The following is a 12,573-nucleotide window of genomic DNA, read 5'->3' on the forward strand; positions in this document are numbered from 1 at the left end:
GCTATGAACAGGATATAAATATGAAAAACTATACAGAATATGAAATAAATAACTTTACAGAATCTGAGATATACAGCTATACAGAAATGGGAACTGTGCAAGTTGTAAACAGTTGTAGGGTTAAAAATTATCGTATGTACAGAATGATTATTACAGAGCTATACAGTAGTGCAGTTAAGATGTCATGGTCCCTGTGCCCCGCTGGTCAATCCTCTATTGGGCAATATGTTTGTGGTTTGTTGGCTCTCTCGCTCTCGCCCTCTCTCTCTCACTCTCTCTCTCTCTCGCCACGGCGATGCTCACTGCGGGCTCCCGCTGCTGGCCCACACACCTGCTCATCACCACACCGGCCGCTGATCCCAGCTGATTACTGCACTACTTAGATGGCGAGTCTGCACTAGTCTTCGCTGGATCGTTGAGCTATCAGTGTCAGTTAGACTTGTGTTTCTGCTAACCTGTACCTTGAGAATTTCTTATAATTATCCTGCTAACCCGACGTTTTGTGTGTAGATCGTTTTTGGAACCCGATGCGGAGAGGAGTGATTGAGGGGGAACGTTTTTGTACAGAAAGTGTGGAACACCCTTCTCCCAACCCTGTTTCCCACGGACCCTGGCGACCCGGACCCGTTTCCCCTGCACGTTGTATATAGCCACTTGGTGTATGTGTTCACTGTAAATAAACGCACTGTCCTTCGCTTAAAGGAAAACCCTGGCCTGCGCCTGAGTCTCTTTCGGAAACCCTATCAGAACGATCCAGACATTATGGACTCAGCAGGACAGGACCCTGTGGGCCGGGCTCTGGCCGCCCAGGAAGCCGCGCTGGCCCGCCATGAACAAGTGCTCGGGCAGCTACGGCAGGATGTCGCCGCATTGACCCTGGCGGTGGCGCAGTTAATACCGCTGGAGGGAAATGCGCAACCAGGGAATCCCCAGCCGCCCAGCCCGGCTCCCCAGGCGGCACCGCCTGCCGTAGCGTCAGGTAGCTCACCGCGGGTCGGTACGCCGTCTGACGGACCTTTACCCACACCGGAACCATTCTCGGGTGAGTCTGACAAATGTGCCGGATTTTTCGCGAGCTGCAGCGTTTTCATAGCAACGATGGGGCGAAGATCACTTATTTAGTTCAACTTCTGAGGGGCCGTGCACTAAAGTGGGCCCAGGTTGTGTTAAACTCTGATCCTGTCATCACCTACGCTGACTTTCTCTCCAAATTTAAGAGTGTGTTTAACCCAGGCACCGGGGCAGAGGCCGCTTCTCTCCGTCTCCTCAACTTCAAACAAGGTAGGAGAAGCATGTCTGAATACGCTATCGACTTCTGGATTCTGGCAGAAGAGGCAGGGTGGAATCAGGAGGCGCTACGGAGCACGTTGCTGAACAATATCAGAGAAGAATTAAGGGACGAGCTAATCATGCGTGATCTCCCTGCCTCCTTTAATGAGCTAATGTCCCTGTGCATTAAGGTGGATGAGCGGCTACGGGCTCGCCGGTCGCAGCGGAACTACAACTTCCATGAGGCTGCGGGAGTCTCTGGCACCGGCGCCATGGCGGATGCCGGCCCCTCCCGGACTCACGAGAGCGGGGACGGAGAGGAACCCATGCAGCTGGGCGGCTCCCATCTCACCGCGGCGGAGCGTCAGCGCAGGATTACGGCCGGTGAGTGCCTCTATTGTGGTCACAGGGGACATGTTGTGGCTACCTGCCCTTCGCGGGCAAAGTGAGATATGTGGATAATTCTACAGAGGCTATATAAAGTGCTGGTGGTTGTGAGTGGTGGTTCGGTCCATGTTATCATTGTGTGTTTGAGGGTACAGTTGTCCATTGTGGGTGTGTGTATGTTCAGTCCATGTTTTAACGTGGGTCAGATGTCAGGAGGCAGTTTTGTGTTTTGATGAGCTAATAATCAGCTCTCTTTTTCTCATGTTTGTTCTAAGCAGGCCTGGAACAGTGAATAACAGCGCTGACAAATTCTCGGGAGAAGTAAATATAAGGGGGGCTTTCCAGATTACAACTGGCTGAGGAGAAAGCTACCTGTGGGGACCTGATCAGGTCGTAAGTCCCTGTCTAAAAGGATTGTAGCGAGTCAATCCAGTCCAAGAGCATAAAGAACTATTTTCCTATGGAAAATAAAACTCAGCTCATTTTGCTGAGGGTGGAGAATCTGATCACTTGCGTGGGAGGCTCCACTATTAGCAAAAATATGGTGTGAATGCATGTGAAGTGAATGTGTGTGACTGGATGAAGGTGGGGACGAATAAATATGGACAAACACAAAAACTAAGACAAGAACTAACAGACTTAAAAACTCCTTTGTCCCACACGCCATCAAACTGTTTAACTCCTCTCTGGAGGGGAGAGGGAGGGGAAACAGGTGGACAAAGGAGGGGGGGACAACTAAGCTGTAGTGCCTCTTCACTTCACTGTGCAATACCTTTTGTGCAATACTTTTGTTAATAGTCAATGGTGCAATAGACCTCAATACTTGAAATGTGCAATTCACTTGTATTTTTATTTTTATTCCTATTTATTCTATTTATCCCCTTCGTATATTTTATTTATATTTGTCTCTGTATTTATATATGTCTGTGTGTGTGTGTGTGTGTGTGTGTGTGTGTGTGTGTGTGTGTGTGTGTGTGTATGTGTGTGTGTGTGTGTGTGTGTGTGTGTGTGTGTGTGTGTGCGTCTATGTGGTATGGATTGACATTTGACCTGCGCTGTACCTGGGCTCCGGGGACATTTCGACTTTTTGCTGTGTATTCATGTGTCCCCCTAAAACATGACTTGTAAATGCATTTTTAAGTGTCTAAATAATAATTTTTTCTACTTCTTATGAGGTCATTATTTATCTTTTGACCTGTATTTGCTTAAACTGTAGTGTAAATTCATTTATTAAACTATAATTAAAAGATTTTCTGATTTTCTTAAAAGTCCACCTATACCCCTCACCTGATTTTTGTGTATTCCAGTGTACTGCACAGCGACGTTTCGAGTTAGAGTGGATGTGTGTAGGTACTGCAATTTAATACACATTTTCAATACACACGGCCGGAAGTCATTGTGATTGGTAGGCTATATATATAGGCGGTACCTACAGGAAACAGCGCCACGACTTCGCGCGCGTGCCCTTTAACAAGTGTATGTCGACGGCAATACAAAGACTGATTAAAAACACAAAGGTAAGCCTTTTTTAATGTAAAATGCACCATGACTTTAATACTATATGAAATTATAGGTGCACAGGCCTATATTAAACTGGTTTAATTTATGCTTTATGGACTGTTAGTTAGTCTTTGAAGAAGTAAAACGGTCCCAGCGTTTGTCATTGAGTAAATAAAACAGGGCTGAGGACTAACCGCGTCAACGCGATAAAGCGGGCTAACCCGTGTTAGGATTTACTCGGTGTTAAAGCATTATTGTGGCTTAAACGTGTTAATGCCGCCATCGTGACTAACGCGATTAACAATTAAACCAGCGCAGTCTGAGTCAAAATCCCTGATGTCGCTGTTAGCTAATTTCGGGCAGTTTGTCCAATGTCTGTCCATTCTGCTGACAGCCCTAAAATAAAAGCAAGGGGTATAAGTGTTTTTAGTCGTGTATTTATTTATATGCCTGAAGAAAAAACTTCTTACAGTTTTGATGCCTAAGCTTTCTCAGTACTTGTATCACTCTCTGCAGTCGCCATTACAGAAATGTCACATGTCGCCATTTTGAGTACTAGGCCTTTAACATTTTAAAAGAAGGCATAAATTAGGACTATGAATAAGTCAGCTGTGTTTATGCTGTAAACTACACTACTGCTAGTTCTGCTACTACTGATGATGATGACAATGATGACGATAATCGTAATACTGTATATGCTTTGGTAATACAGCCAATCAAAACGTACAGGAGAACATGCGAAGGAGACTCATTCCTCCACGGGAGGATGCAGTCTGTCATGTTTCTGCTGGAAGGGACAAACTGGGACTTGATATCCACTACATAAATGCCTTCAAAGGTAAGTTGGTCTTTAGTTTGGATTAGATTTGGAGTTTGTCACTTTGTCTTTTGTCACTCACTTGCAATTCAGGTCGGGGCATTTTCACGACTGTTCCATTCCAAAAAGGAGACTTCCTTTTGAAATACAGAGGTAAACTCATAACAAAAGAAGAATGTGAGCGGAGACACAGAGTTTATCATGACAGCCTGAAGGTGTTCATGTTTGAATTCAAGTTTGATGGAAAACTCTGGTGGTGCGTATTATATCAGTGTAGTTTGATTAAGATTAAATTACACATTGCTTTTGATTTATGAAAAAAAAAAGCTTCCTAACTAACTAGTTAAGCTAATACTTTTTTGCCTAACCCCACAGTGTGGATGCATCTCAAGAAGATGGGTCATTAGGCAGACTTGTCAACGACAACCACATCAGTCCAAGTGTTAAGATGAAAATATTAAACATCAATGGAAAGCCCCATCTATGCTTATTTGCAAGCAGAGACATAAGTCCAGGCGAAGAAATAGACTATAATTATGGTGACTCGGATTGGCCCTGGAGATGCAAGGTATTTCTACAATTGTACTTTTTGGAACTGATAAATTGCATACCGTAAGCCATTTTTACATTTGTACCTACTCAAATTGGCTTAAAGTGACTTAGGGCATCTAGTTGTTCACTGAAATTGAGTATCACCTACTGTGCCTGGGGTCACTATAGCAATGCAGCCGAGCATCCAGTGATATAAATGCCACAGCAAGCATGGACGTCAAGGTGACAAGCTAAAAAAGGGGCACATTGAGCCAGGCTGAATAACAACAACAACACATTCATCAAGAATCTAATATGGGCAACAAGGCAAAGCAAACGTAGCCGATGTTTTACCTGATGGGTACAATGTTGCTGTTGAGGGGTTGCTGTGGATAGTGCTGGAGGGCAGGGCTGTGTTGATCTGAGACTGTAGACATTAAAAAATCCATAGGAGAGATGGTAGCTGATTAAACAAGTGTCATGAGATAATAACTAAATGCAAAGATTGGTGACAGCGCTTAGGCTCTGCCTGTGAATCACTCTTTGCTTCTCTTCTTCCTTCCATCCCATCTTTTCATATATCACTCTCCACTTGCTGTCTTTCTGAGAACAAGGCACAACTTGCTATTGCAATAAACTATAATTTAATTATCCACACCTAGCAACTCCAGCACTTAATCTATAATAAAATGATGAGAGAAAAATGTTATAGCACTGCCTTTAGTAGCCTCACACAGCTCCTACTGTTTCCTCCTCATGTCCTTACCAGGCATGTCTGGACAATGTTATATCATGAGTAATAATTATGGATGGGTATCGTTTAGGTTTTATCCAATACCGGTGCCAAATCGGTACTTTTGAAACGGTGCCGGTGCTCAAACGGTGCTCAAACCGGTGCTTAAAGAACGGAGAACACAAAATTGGTCCAAAAACCTCTCATGTTCAGCTGTTTTTTGTAAAAAGATAACAATGTTAGCCTTTTCTGCAGCTATGGGGCATATATGGTATCACTCTTGGCTGGAAGCAGTGCTTAAACAATGGAAAAAACACAAACTTTGTCCAAAAACCTCTCATGTTTAACTGTTTTCCACTTTTTCTTTGGTCATTTTAGCCTTTTTGGCCAGGGTGAAGGGAGTATCTGCCATCAAACAAGAAGACAGCCGCATGTAGCTATGATGATGTTTGCTAGCTCACCTTACATGCATTAATGTAATAACGTGGTTAGCCTACTCAAAGTAAATTACACTCGAACAACATGAAGCTACTCACGCAGAAAAGAACGGCTGCTGCTGCCATCATCATCATCCATCATCATTTCTGCTACACTGGCAGGGCTAGGGGCCAGGACTCTCCTCTTCGTGTTTTTGGGGGATGTTGCATAACAGCCAACCCACCCGCAGTAGATGCGCTCGGTGTGAGGTCTCGCAGCAAGCTATCAAATACGGCGCATTTCTGGGCTTTTAAAAAAAACGCTATGCATCGCCAGGTGTTTCATCGGATTTGAGGTGTTACCTCCTTTGACAGTATCACAGTATCAGCTTAAAGCACTTGTTGCAGGCTGCTGAGTTTGCATATTTTGCTGTGAAGTACAGCCAGACTTTTGACCGCTTCGCCTTGGACATTTTAATCTGTAGCTCTGCTCTAAAAGAACGTACGTACCTGGACCCGCCTACTATTCTCGGAAACGTAAAATGATTGGCTAGAAGTGTATCACAGCTCAGGAAAAAAAGCACCGAAATAAAGCACCGAAATGTGCGCTGCTTTTCGGTCTGGTTACTACCGTTTATGTCAGAACCGGTGCCATCATGGCACCGGACACCGGTACCCATCCCTAGTAATAATTTAAAATAATCCATATACATAAAACACACACATGCACACACACACAGTGACATTTTAGACCTTCTTCAGAATACTGTATATACTATGGGCATCATGGTGCTGATCCAGAATCCTTACATTATTATTTATTACTAGAGCTACAATAATAAAGCAATGAGGAGGGGGAAGTAATTAATATGAAATAATGTCATTATGATGATTCCATTTGTTTCACTATCCACTCTGTGCAGGGGCAAAGTTTATTACATGTTTAAACTGTAGAGATACAATCATTTTACTGCTGTAAAATCCAACTTTTGTCTTATTTAAAATATAAATCTAATATAATCTGCTTCTTAATGTATGTTCTTTAAAATACAGCGTGTGTTTTTTAATATATTATAATTATAATAATTATTATGTGGACATGCATATTAGATCGTTTTTTAGTGAAATATAATCCCTCCAGAAAGGCAGGAAAAGCCTGGAAACGTACTTTAAAACTAAATATGTTTCTAAATACTTTAAAACTAAATACAGTATGTTCCCTAAAATGGTGACAGAGCTACAGACCCATGACAGCCTTACACAGGTAGCCAGCAGCTATGACCAGCACTACTTGTGCAGTTAATAAAAGGACAGGTAATGTTTGTCACGCTCTTGCACACACAGCACGCTCGTTTGTTTCAGTTCGTCAGTTGCAACAAGACACCTTACCAACATGTACGTAATAAGCTAATACTCCTGGGTGCTACACACTACAGTGTACGCTGTACACCTACTTACTGGTTTTGTCGCATCAGTCTGTGTCTCTGAGTTAACCTGTGTTTCTCCTACAGCTCCGGACCGCAAAAAATGTGCGTGCTCTTTGTGAGCTCGTTCCCGGCTCGTAACCAGCGCGTTCTGCCATCAAGGGCAATCATTGGTTAAATGTGATCATGTGACTGATGCAAGCCAGATCCTTTTATTTAGCAAAATTGTGATTAATAGATAAATATTATTGTTGAGGGGCACAGACAGGACTCCGCACGCACGCACACACACATTAAAAAAAAAATAATAATAATTTTTTTTTAAAAGTTGCCTCAACAAAAGGGCACTTTGGGAACCCATCAGGAAAGGGGCGGGTGCTCAAGCCCCTCTAGCCCCCCCCCCTCTGCACGTGCCTGTGATTAGCCAATATACTGTGAGGATGATATGAGTTATTGAAGGATTGCACACGCTTACAGAGCTACAATAATAAAGCAATGACAAATTGTGTGCACAAGCTACATGTGTTTATTCTACTAAAAGCAACATCTTAAAAATCAAATACAAGTATGGGACATTATAATTACCAGACAATGGTGTCCAAATTTTGAATATCTCTTACCCAAAGTCAAATGTGTCATCCAAATTAATGCGCTGGCTTGGTTCTCGTTCAGGGTGCAATTTTATCATTAGGATAGTGTTCCTTAAATATCTGATACCGGAAAAATAAGCACCACAAGACATAACAACAAAATAAATTGTTTGAAAAGGTTGCTACATCATATAGATATTACGTATCAATATGTTTTTGAAAATAGTGCCTTAATACATACCTTGTATATAAGGAAGTAGAACCGAGGATGACCAACAGCAGACAGTAGAGGATTCCATCTTTTTTACTTAGAGAAATTAATAAAAAATAATAATATTAAAAATAATACTAAATAAATCAAATAAAGTTTGGGCCTCACTTCATTGTTTTTCCTTTGACAGGTATACCAATATTTAGCATCAATTAACAGATAAATGTCTTTACATAGGTAATTCATGAAGATTGCTAAAGCCCGAGTCATGCAGGCTTACAATGCTGTTGGTGAACATTTTGGGAACCATCAATCAATGGGGAAAAATGTGTATTCCGCTATTGCTTGCCACTGTAGTGAAACTAGTCAAAAAGCTGTATATGGTACTGCACTGAAAACCTCCTTGCAATTGGTTAGGTCACTAGTGGGCTAGTAGGTAGTAATAATAATGTCTGGCTCCAAAACACTGACATGGTGGCAGCCAAAATGTTTTCCAGAAAGTCTAAAATCAATTGAGGACATTATGGTTATTTTTATGTTTTTTATACCTACAGATAAAACAACAAGGTAAGGAAAACAATAAGTTAGAAAGATTTCTGGAAATGCTCTCTCCTTCACTTGATACAAGTTTGTATAAAATAGAATCAGGCAAAGTGAAATCAATCCTCCTCTGATTACAATGGAAGAGTCTCGTTTGTTGTCAACTCACAATTCAAAATCCAGTTTCTGTAATAATAATGCCCCCCCCCCCACCCCCACCCCCACACACACACAGACACACACACACACACAGACACACACACACATTCCTACCAACAGCACCACCATCTTGGCCCACGCTCCTACCTCATTGTTAGGGAAAACAGCCCTGTCATTTTCTTCTTAAGCGGCGTTCTGATGGAGGAGAAAGGGATGGCTGGTTGACAGAATTAGACCTTATTGAAAAGAAAAAAAATAGTGAGCCCAACCTTGGGATAAATAAAGTAAAGTAATAAAGTATCTTATTTCATGTAAGATATTTTCATTATCTTACATTCATTTCCTGCATAACCTGCCATATCCATAAATTATAAACTGCTCAAAACTGTTTTAGACCAACAAAGTCTATTGCTCATTTTTACAATTAAGATCAATTGATGTAAATCCGTGAATGTGAAAGCTTGATTCATTTTATCCAAAGTCTAAGCTACATCTGCAACTCCTCCTATACTATCCTATACTTTGACCCAAACATCAAAATGATCTAGTGGCATCTAGGATTATGTCTGTGAAGGTTCTCAATCATCCAGGTCATCGTAGTCAAAGGAGCTTGCAAAGAAAAGCGTCTGGACTTCTTTAAGTTACTTGAAGACGTTTCACCTCTCATCCGAGAAGCTTCTTCAGTTCTAAGGTCAAATGGTGGAGAGTCCCAGATATAAACCTAGTGGGAGTATCCACCCACAGAGGGACAAAGGGACCCCCTGATGATCCTCTAATCGCCTGAGCCAAGGTGGGAAACTGGGTGTGGGTCCCAATCAGTCAGAGTTTCGGGTGTGTTCATTGTGAAACCTGGCCCCACCTTATCATGCGAATTCCTGAGGTCAGATGGCCCAGGATGTGAGTGGGCGTTAAGGCGTCTGGGAAGGGATCTCAAAACTGGATTATAGATGGCAGAGAGTTGGTGTCGTAAACCCCCGCCTCTGTTCAAAGATGGTCGCTCACAGTGGACATAGATGGCTTCTTTCACTCCTCTTTCAAACCATCTGTCCTCTCTGTCCAAAATGTGAACATTGGCATCCTCGAAAGAGTGTCCTTTATCCTTAAGATGCAGATGGACTGCTGAGTCTTGTCCTGTGGAGGTGGCTCTTCTGTGTTGTGCCATGCGCTTGTGAAGTGGCTGTTTGGTCTCTCCAATGTAGAGGTCTGAGCATTCCTCACTGCACTGTACAGCATACACCACGTTGTTAAGTTTGTGTTTTGGCGTTTTGTCTTTCGGGTGAACCAGTTTCTGTCTGAGTGTGTTGCTGGGTCTGAAATACACCGGGATGTCATGCTTGGAGAAAACTCTCCTGAGTTTCTCTGATACACCGGCTACATAGGGGATGACAATGTTGTTGCGTCTGTCCTTCTTATCCTCCTTCGCTGGTGTCTGGTCTTCTTTTCTGTGCCTCTTTGCTGACTTTAAGAACGTCCATTTAGGATAGCCACACGTTTTGAGTGCTTCCTTTACATGTGTGTGTTCCTTCTTTTTTCCTTCAGGCTTAGAGGGAACATGTTCTGCCCGGTGGTGTAGGGTCCTAATTACTCCAAGTTTGTGTTCCAGAGGGTGATGGGAGTCAAAAAGGAGGTACTGGTCCGTGTGTGGGGGCTTCCGGTAAATTTCGATGTTAAGTTTGCCGTTCTCTTCAATGTGCACGGCGCAGTCCAGGAAAGGCAACCAGTTGTCCTTTGTGTCTTCCCTGGTGAACTTGATGTTTTTATCCACAGCGTTAATGTGCGCAGTGAAGGATTCCACTTCTTGTGTCTTGATTTTGACCCAGGTGTCGTCCACATATCTGTACCAGTGGCTGGGTACTCTTCCTTTGAAAGAGCCAAGAGCCTTCCTTTCCACTTCCTCCATGTAAAGGTTGGCTACAATAGGTGACACGGGGGAGCCCATGGCACAGCCATGTTTTTGTCTGTAAAAGCCTTCGTTGTACTTCAAATATGTAGTGGTGAGGCAGAGGTCTAACAGTGTGCAGATCTGATCGGGTGTGAAGTTGGTCCTGTCCTCCAAGGAGCTGATTGGGTCCCACACCCAATTTCACACCTTGGCTCAGGCGATTAGAGGATCATCAGGGGGTCCTTTTGTCCCTCTGTGGGGGGTCACTCCCACTAGGTTTATATCTGGGACTCTCCACCATTTGACCTTAGAACTGAAGAAGCTTCTCGGATGAGAGGTGAAACGTCTTCAAGCAACTTAAAGAAGTCCAGACGCTTTTCTTTGCAAGCTCCTTTGACTACGATGACCTGGATGACTGAGAACCTTCACAGACACTCTTTAGCTATACCTACTCTAGAAAACAACTGCAGGAGACAATTGGCAACAGTAGTAATACGATGGCACCTATCCAAGATGGCGGCCAACTGAACGATGGCACCTATCCAAGATGGCGGCCAACTGAACGATGGCACCTATCCAAGATGGCGGCCAACCAAACCGGTTTGAGAACCGGTTTGACCGGTTTCGTGCGTGTGCGCATGCGCGTTCAGTAATTCGATGGCACTAGTCCAAGATGGCGGCCAGCCAAACCGATTTGACCAGTTTCGTGTGTGTGCGCGCATGCGTGTTCAGGTGTGGAAATACCACAGGGTATCAGAGGGGTTATATGAGTTTATGTGTTTTTAACGGGGTTTTAATTTAATCAAACCATAGGGTTTTTAATTAAACTATTTTTTCACTTAGGTGTATCGCAACATTCAGTTATGCATGTGTTCTTAAAAGCAATTCTTTGTTTCTTGTTTCATTCTTGGCGGAGTGGAAGCTGTTTTGGTTCACAGTGCGCCTTAACAAAGAGGGTGTGCTCTAGTCAAAAGTGTTGGTAATAGTGTTTTAATCACACTAATTTTCTAAATCTGACAATGTCTCAGCTTGCAGTGAGGCATGCATTTTATTTTATAAATGGCACAAATGGGAATTTCTTCTGAATGGGTGATGTCAGCATGTTCACAAGCGTTTCATTTAATCAAACCCCTAGTTTTAATTTAACTAGTTTTTACACATCTACTGGGGTTTCTTTCCAGGGTTGATGCGATCATTTTATTTAAAAATCGGGATTTCGGAATGTTGAACTAAGAGTGAGACAAAGCCAGCCAGCTAGTTTTTAACACAACAGATAGTCGCAAATAGCATTCAGTCCTTTAGAAAATAAATGCTATAAGCAGCCAGTATCGCTCTTTTCATCAGCCCTTTAGAAAATAAACGCTACAGTGATACTTCTAAAACCAGTCGCCCAGACCCGCTCCAACTTTTCAACAGCTGGCTAATTGTTTGAATTTGTTCAGGATTGTAAAAGCCCACTGCGGGTATCACTTAGTTGTTGAGAGTACCATGCGAACAAGGGCCCAACCTATTGTTTAAAGTGGCCAGTATTGGCTCTTTTTGTAATTCCTCGACAAGGTAAATGGGGCAGTTGGTACCAGTCGGGTGGTGACCCAGCCTATTGTCTGAAGTATCGGCTCCTTTGTAATTCCTTGAGAAGACAAAAGCCCTGTAGGGTCTCATTTAAATTGATTGGAGACATCTTGTTTCATTCTTGGCGGAGTGGAAGCTGTTTTGGTTCACAGTGCGCCTTAACAAAGAGGGTGTGCTCTAGTCAAAAGTGTTGGTAATAGTGTTTTAATCACACTAATTTTCTAAATCTGACAATGTCTCAGCTTGCGGTGAGGCATGCATTTTATTTTATAAACGGCACAAATGGGAATTTCTTCTGAATGGGTGATGTCAGCATGTTCACAAGCGTTTCATTTAATCAAACCCCTAGTTTTAATTTAACTAGTTTTTACACATCTACTGGGGTTTCTTTCCAGGGTTGATGCGATTATTTTATTTAAAAACGGATCAAACGGGCCATTTCTTCTGTAAGGGGTTTCATGGTTTCAGAGTAGTTTTTAACACAACAGATAGTCGCAAATAGCATTCAGTCCTTTAGAAAATAAATGCTATAAGCAGCCAGT

General features: G+C 42.8%; 1 long non-coding RNA gene across 1 annotated transcript; it reads left to right on the top strand.

Annotated features, from left to right (window-relative positions):
• Nucleotides 1-3,110: 3,110 nt before the first annotated feature.
• On the top strand, nt 3,111-4,115 carry LOC309711697. The gene is made up of 3 exons (XR_014278070.1): nt 3,111-3,173; nt 3,869-3,994; nt 4,067-4,115. It is a non-coding gene; the product is annotated as an uncharacterized lncRNA (long non-coding RNA).
• Nucleotides 4,116-12,573: the final 8,458 nt, after the last annotated feature.

This window comes from Aulonocara stuartgranti (genome assembly GCF_965226115.1).
Source record: "Aulonocara stuartgranti genome assembly, chromosome: 1".
NCBI classification, from domain to species: domain Eukaryota; kingdom Metazoa; phylum Chordata; class Actinopteri; order Cichliformes; family Cichlidae; genus Aulonocara; species Aulonocara stuartgranti.